Here is an 8,454-nt window from a genome sequence, read left to right on the forward strand (position 1 = left end):
AGTTGGAAATGTACGTATACTCTGCACATGCATCAAAATTTTCTAGACCATTCAAAATGATCAGATGGTGACTGGCTATAAAGCGGGCTAAACAAATTCCACCGTTATTAATTTTCAGGTCTTTCGATTCTCTATTATAGGGGAATGCTAAGTGGTCACATTCTTCTTCCCGCCATAACTTAGAGGAGAGGAGAGCATCGATGTTGGGACCAGTCCTTGCATTAAAGTCACCCATAATTAACGTTTTAACATTGGGATAAATCTGCTCAAGATCTGAGATATATTGATCCAAGGATTCCCAATTAGAATTTATGCAGGAATTAGACGTAAAGGGAGGTATGTATATATTTACAAGTAGCAGGGAGAGAGCACCAGTTTCCAGTAGGGCTGCCATTGCAATAGGCTCAAGAGGGCGAATAGGAGTAACCTTAATATTTAAGGAAGTTGAGAATAACATCGCTAGACCCCCTTTTGCTCTGCCGCTTAAAGAAGGCGTTGCAGGGAGATCTAGGAAGAAGAACCCATTTAAGAAGGGCTTGTGGACAAGCCAAGTCTCTTGCACAAAAATAATATCAAACCCATTCAAGTAAGAGATCCAATCAGATTCTCCAACCCTTGAGTTCCAACCTGCAATGTTCCATGATAGAAATTGTAGGGTACATTCGGGGGAAATGGGTAGGGAGGCTCCATTGCGGGGAGGGTTCAAGAGTCATAGGGGGATTGGAGGGCTCGGAGCATAATGTAGATTGGCCTTGTCAATTAAGTTCAGAAATGGTGTTCAAGGAATCAGTAACATCATTAAAGATTGCTCCGTTACTGACAGCTTGTTTTTGCTTTGGCATAAGCTCAGGTTGAGATGGAAGAAAGTTCCTTTGGCTTAAAGTACAGCTGGGTTTTACTGGAGGCGATGTTCTGGTTCCAGCTCTTTGCTTAGTCTGAGATGAGCAAGGTGCATTGTAATCCATATTACTACCAATCTTGAGAGCATGATGTGGTATAGAAGAGGGTTCTGATGGAAAGAGAGAAGGGGTCTCCTCCACTGTAGTATTGATTGAGGTTGAGGATCTAAGTCGGGAAATTAAATGGTGGAGTCTGTTTGTGAGAGCCACTCTTTCAGGTTCAGGTAATGTTAGATACAAGTCAGCAAGTTGGTTTTCCTCAGGTTCTAGTTCATGAAAGGGAATTTCTGCAGATTGCATGCAATCTGTCTGTAAGTAGACTGAATTTGTTGAAGATGTAGAGTCTTGTATCGGTATTGAGCTATCAAGAGAGCTAGGATTAGTCGATGCTGAGGGGGAACTACAAAAATGGGAAGATGATGACCTATTTACAAGTGGGTTAGGGGGAGATACATTTATGTAAAACCTCTGAACTGACATACCAAGGTTATGTAAAATGTCTCTTATGCGGAAGTTCTGGTTCACCATCGCCCGTGAGTGGAATGAAACAATCAGGCGCCATTCATAAGGAGTCTTGGATAGAATTTTCATAGATCTTATGTAACTCATTCTGCAGGGTGCAGCCATAGATTTTCTGAAGCAATTGTCCAAATGTTCGATGCTTGGAGTCCGGAGACGGTGGTCAAAAGATTTGACTTTGTAGGAGATTGCCAACTTATCAGCCTGTAAGACTAGTTTCCATGGATGGAAATTATTTGGGCACGTAGTCAGCAAGGGAAGGCTGTCATTCGTAGTTGATGGAGTATCCATTTGGCACACACTTGAAGGATTGCGAAAGCAAGGTAGGTCAGAAGATAAAGGGTCCCCAAGTTCAGAAGAGTCATTTGAGTCGTTAGTTACATGATCTGGATGCTTTGCAGTTATTTTCAGTTTTTGAGGTTCCAAAAGTTTAAACAATTGTTTATAGTTCATTTTATTAGAAGAGTTGGCTTTTGAATTTTTAATGTTTTTTGTTTTCTTTGTATTATTAGCGTGATTCCGAGTTTTTGCATTCCCTTTTTCCCCATTTTTCTTTTTCCTTTTCCCTTTCCTTTTCTCATCCACATTACTTATCAGTTCAGAGGAGGTAGTCTGAGGGAGAGGTAAAACGGATTGTATCGCTTGTACCACTGTGTGTAGCAGATGATTAGTTTCAAAAATATAGGTTTTAACGAGTTTTATTTCATCCAGCAGTGCAGAATAATCTGTTGAGTCATATAGCTGAGAAGTAATCAGTTGTTCCCTCCTTTTGTCAGTAGATGGCGGTGTTTGGCCCTTAGATGTTTGGTAGGAGTCAATAGTTTAAACAGTTGGATGGATGGGAAGAAACAGGCTGAAGCTCAATCCTGATAAAACCGAGGTACTGCTTGTGGGTGACAGGGGAAAGTTGGGTATTGTTGACCTGGAACTCAATGGGGTAAGATTGCCCCTGAAGGATCAGGTCCGCAGCCTCGGGGTTATTCTTGACTCCAAGCTGTCCATGGAGGCTCAGTTTTCGGCAGTGAGCCGGGCAGCTTGGTATCAGTTACACCTGATACGGAGGCTGCAACCCTACCTCCCTGCTCATCAGCTCCCACTGGTAGTGCATGCACTGGTCACCTCTCGACTGGACTACTGCAATGCGCTCTACGTGGGGCTACCCTTGAAAACGACCCAAAAACTACAGCTGGTACAAAATGCGGCGGCCCGTTTACTTACAAATAGCCACCGCCGTGATCACATTACGCCGGTGTTAGTTCATCTACACTGGCTTCCAGTTGTTTTCCGGGCCCAATTCAAGGTGTTGGTATTAACCTTTAAAGCCCTATACGGTCTCGGCCCAGTTTACCTGAAGGAGCACCTCCAGTACCACCAACTTAGCCGCCTGACTAGATCAGCCACGCAGGGCCTTCTCTCAGTACCACCAACGAAAACAGCTAGGTTGGTGGGAACTAGGGAGAGGGCATTTTCAGTGGCAGCCCCCACTCTCTGGAACTCCCTCCCGTTCGATCTTCGACATGCCCCTTCCCTGGATGCATTCCGCCGAGCATTAAAAACCTGGCTCTTTGGACAGGCCTTCGGGACCTCCGGGGTGGGCTAAGCTTTTATCACTATTACTGAACGCCCGTTGTTTACATACTGTTTTATGCTGTAATTTATCCTTTATTGTCGACTGTATTGATGAGAAACCATAAAAAAGGACAGTCCGGACTGGTGGAGTCCCTGGTGGTGCCTAGTGAAAGGCAGTAGCCACGAGCAGGTAGGAACCTGACAGGGAGAGCCAGGGAAGGGCGTCACACTCTGCTTATGTTCTTATGTTCTTATCTCCTCCTGTGTAATGGGAATGTTAAGGTATATCCTGTGACACACCCTTCCTCCTCTCCCCTCCTGGTCCCAGGCACCTGGCTGGCCACTGTGAGAACAGGATGCTGGACTAGATGGGCCACTGGCCTGATCCAGCAGGCTCTTCTTATGTTCTTAACCTACAATACATTTCAATGTTTTTTATATATGGATTAGTAAAACAAAACAAAAAAACCTACAGAAATGCATTGTCTTGGGGAAACAGCAATGAGTTAGAGTGACATGATCCTTGTTGAGGTAACTGGAGCTCTGACTAGGTGGTTCTGAAGGAGGTTTTCCCCTGTATGTTTAGTTGTCTGCTTACCCCAGCTCTTATTGAATTACAAAGCTTCTCTGTAAATCCCTCCTCACATTGCCTTGTTCAGTTTGCCCGGTAAAATATTATTGTTTTCTTTTCTCCCTGGACTCCATCTACATTATTCAAATGTCTGTTAACACCTGCAAGGTAGTTTGGGCTGAGAGAGTGTGACCGGCCCAAGGTCTCCTAGTGAGTTTCATGGCAGAATTGGGATTTGAACCTGCATCTCTCAGGCCCTAGTCCAACTCATTAAGCGCTATACCATGCTATCTCTCAGTGATACGTTTTCATTGCGCATGCATTTGTTTCATTCCCTCCTTTCCGCAACAACTTTAAAACAGAATGTCACAGAAAAAGGAAGTAACACAATGTCAATGTAATGGGGAACAGTGATTTTCTTTCTCTCTCTTTAAAACCATTCTACAAGTCAGCTATGACGGAGATTAAGGGTTGGGTGTATGGATGACTCTTCTTTGGCACTGTGCCTTCCTTCTGTTCAATTTGGTGAAGCCACAGAATTTAATCAAAATGCTCAGATATAAAGTTGAGCTGTTAAATGGTAGATGTGCTATTGGTTGCTTTTTAAAAAAATATATATATCAAAGAGCTGGCATGCACAATTTATGAAGGCAGGTGGGGTGCTCAACTCTTTCAGGATGCATTGCTCACACGAAATCCTGGCTGCTGTAGGAGTCATTAACGCTGAAGTGTTATTACAAGACAAAGAGCAGGAGTTCTTACTCAGATACCCATGAATAACCTCAGGTCACAGCTTTTGTTGAAAAGAAAACCCACATCACACTCCCAAAGGAGAGTCATGCTGCATGCTAATTTGTGTTAAGCTAACCCTTACAGCTATGCAATTGATGACTATGTCTGTCTGGGCCTTCATCCAGGATGAAATGGTCTTACTCAGCTAGAACTGTTCTGCCTTTGCAAGCTATATACACATTTGCCAGCACATACTGTACATTTTTTTTTCACCCTGATGAGGGTTGCCAAGGTTTTGAGGCCCCAGATGCATTAGCTGACTAGAGAAACTCTTGTGGTCATCACACACTAGGAATGGAAAGATCTGCGAAGTTCGTTTCGCTCAGTGTCTCATTTTTCCAGTCTAAAATTTGGCTCTCTACATTTCTGCAATAATTTGTGCTTTTTTAAAAAAAAAATCCTCCAGCATATCCATGTGAATTTCCATGTGCAAGAAACACATTTTTGGAGGCAGTTTTAACTAACGTACACATATCTGCAAGCTGTTTCTCATCATGTAATGCATTTTTGCATGTTGTTTTCACTCATTTATTCATTTTTATGCATACTTTCCCCTAAAATATGCATTTTTTCAATACACATTACACAATTCGAATCAGTGCAATTTTGAAGGGCTCCTGCTGGAAGGAAGGGCAGGATATAAATATAATAATAATAATAATAATAATAATAATAATAATAATAATAATGAGGAGGAGGAGGAGGAGGAGGAGGAGGGCTGTGTTTTGGTTCTCATATTGTTTCAGGAAGTGCAGATTTGATAGATTTGGCTTGAAATCCAAATTTAATCAAAATTCCTGCCTACCCTACCACATGTCACACATACACACAGAGTTCACACTATTCTACTGCTCACAGTATAATGCTTCTTTCTAGGGGAAGTGCTGTAGCTCACTGGTGTAGCTCAGTGGTAGAACATCTTTTCATGGAGAAGGTCCCCGGTTCAATCCCTGGCACCTCTAGATCAGGCTTGGAGAAGCCCCTATTGGAAACCCTGCAAGCTATTGGGATGTAAATTCTACTCAGAGTAAACCCACTGAAATTGACATGTTAGTCATGTTCACAAATTCCAGTGGGTCTCCACAGAGTAGGACTGAAGTTGGATACAATTACTGTAAACCAGGGTGAGCCATCTATTGCTCTTGGGTTGTTGTTGCCCTATAATTCCCATAATCCCTGCTGATTGGTCATGCTAGCTAGGGATTATGAGAGTTGTAGTCCCACAAGATGTGGAAGGCATCACATTTGCTACCAATGAATATCAATTATAATTTCAACCCATGGACAGCAGGTAAGGCCTCTATGAGCCTAAGGGTAGTTCAAGAGATGGGATAGAATTTCTCAGAATTGTTTTTATTTTCCTGATATGTTATCATAGAATTTTATTTTTTTAGGTTGCCCCCAATATGTTAGAAAATGCCAGTTCCTCCTACACAAAGGATATTCAACAAAATGTTCTAAAGACCAAAATTATCTGCTCACAAATAGGGTGGAAAATCCCAGGTGCAACTCTGGATCCAGTCAAATATGTTGTCAGAAGAAACAAAAGGTTGTATCCAGATAAGTTATGCTCGGAGGAGACCCACGGAAATGAATGGGCATGACTAACATAATTCCATTCGTTTTGGTAAGTCTGCTTGAGAAAAGGCCATAGCTCAGGGGTGGAACATCTGCTTTGCATGCAAGAGGTCCAGGTTCAGGCCTGCAAGATTGATTATTCTTCCCATTAGCTGAGAAGCTCTGCTTTTTCACTGTGTATCTATGACTTCACTGATTTTACTCAACTTTCATCTGTCATTTCATTCTTCTGCACAGAATGTATTGTTCACCTTTCTGAAGCTGCTCAACATGGAAAGGCTTCCCTGCACTCCTCTGTCCCCTACAATAAAGCTTATCTATCTGCATCAAAATGAACTGTTGTGGTCCTCTTATGTTTTACTCCTTTGGGGCAATCAGGTTTCGATTCCGGTTGGGTGAGGATTGCTCAAGATAGAAGTGATTTCAGGAAAGATGCAGTGTTGAGAGTAAAAGGGTAAAGTCTTAGTGATTGGTCCCTGTTTGAGTAAGGTCCCAAAGTTCAATTCCAGCATCCTTTTCAAAAGGATTAAAAATCTGGGTTGAACTCTCCCTGTTCAGCTGAGCTTAGTCCAATGATTTCCCTTCAATGTCAAGATACCGCTCAGGACTGTTTAAAGGATCAGACTTGACAATTAGAACCACATGCAATTAATATCTCTTTCTGTTTTGATCTTTAGCAGGTAAAGTTTAGTCATGGTCCTTAGTTTGAGAAATGCCACGGACATGGATGCCAGCATAATTTCATGCCAGCGGCATTTTGTAAGCATAGTGACACATTTGACAAAAGGAGACACCACAAATAGATACTGGCAGTCTTTTCCATTAGAAAGACCAACGTGTCTTCTTATGCATGTCAGATGATATAGAGAATAACTGTGGGAGAGTCCCATGGATTATATTCCAAGACCTTCTCATTCCTTCTGGAGTCCCCTATGGAAGCATCTGATGTTCTCTCACATTTTGGCCATCTCCATGTTCCTGTTCATTGGCAAGTGTTAGGGATGGAAAGAATCTATCAATTTCAGCTCTCTCAATTTTCTAGTCGTAAACTCAGTTCTCTGCATTTCTGCATTAATTTGTGGATGTTTGCCTCCTTCTATAGATTTAGGAATGTATGGAATGCTCATCCTGCTAAGAAAAGACATGACTAACATAGGTTTATTGATTTCAGCGGGTTTACTGTTTGTAGATCTTAGCTGCATACAACTCTTGCATGGTACCATCCCCATCCTCTTCTGTTGCAAGTGATAACAGAGAGGGGTAGTAATCTGTACTTGTCCTGCAACACCTTCTCTTTAAGTGTCAGAATGGATTGGCGTTCCATAGCTGTAGCATGTAAAGTGTTAGGATGGGCAGCAGATGGCTCCATAGTCTATGTAAGAGAACATCTGGCATAAGCAGAGAAGAAGAAGAAAACTATAGTGAGCAGAGAAAGGTATCAAAGATCAGAGGAAACAGCTGCAGATGTGTAAGACATACATGGATGAGGCAAGCATCTGGACACCCTACCGCCTTGGTGATCCGATTGGGGATGCTTGGTATTTGGGCCCATGAGATCATCCACCCTAAAGCCACACCATGTTCAAAAGAAAGAAGGGGGAAAAAACGAATACACAGAAGAGAATAACAATTACTTGGAAAATGAAGTTACATGACACCTAATAACATACATGGTTTTGCATTGTCTTGTAAGTTGTTGCTGGGCAATTTGATGGTGAAGGCTTTCCCTTTACCAGCCTGAATAACATCTAGAGCGGGTGGATCCCACACCTCCACAAGAATAGTATCTGGCAGCCCAGGTGGCATATAGTCCCACTGGAGCTGGCAGAATAACATTTACTTGGAAAATGCAGTTACATGATACCTACTAATGTATGCGGTTTTGCATTGTCTAGTAAATTGTTGCTCCAGGATATGATAGTCAAATAAGTTATTGGACATGTTGTTGGAAGTGGGGCAAGAGCAACTCCTGTTTGAGTTCTTTTGTTTGTATTCCAGAAGAAAGATAGAGTTAGGGTCCTCCAGCTGGCTAGGCTTGCCTACCTTTACTTGTGCTCTTCTCTACCTAACTTCCTTGAGATGTAAACTGATATGCTCAGGGAAGCTGACCTGCCCCTCCTTCCTTTGACTTCTTCCACCATCCGAAGAGAGAGGAGACATCTCTGCCTTTGTTCTCTCCCCTGAGCCATGAGGGCAATGCTCATGCATGGGCAATGCATCTCCAACTTAGTCAGTTAGTTAGAACTAGGTATGTATTTCCTATCTGCTGTATATTTCTATAAATAAAGTAGTTTTTTCTTATTTTACTAAGTCTTAAGTCTCAGTGATCTAAATGCAGGGTCAAACCTGCTTCTAGGGTAAATACAAACACTGGCACATGCAGCAGACGCTGAGTATCTCTGCATGTTTCCATAACACATGTCAATCTCTTTCATAACTTAAATTGGCAGAATGTTGGCCCTGAACACATTATTAAGGTTACCTATTTCAGTTCACAATTCAAAGTGCTGGCGATGACCTAAAAAG

The sequence above is a fragment of the Rhineura floridana genome, chromosome 22 (assembly GCF_030035675.1).
Source record: "Rhineura floridana isolate rRhiFlo1 chromosome 22, rRhiFlo1.hap2, whole genome shotgun sequence".
NCBI classification, from domain to species: domain Eukaryota; kingdom Metazoa; phylum Chordata; class Lepidosauria; order Squamata; family Rhineuridae; genus Rhineura; species Rhineura floridana.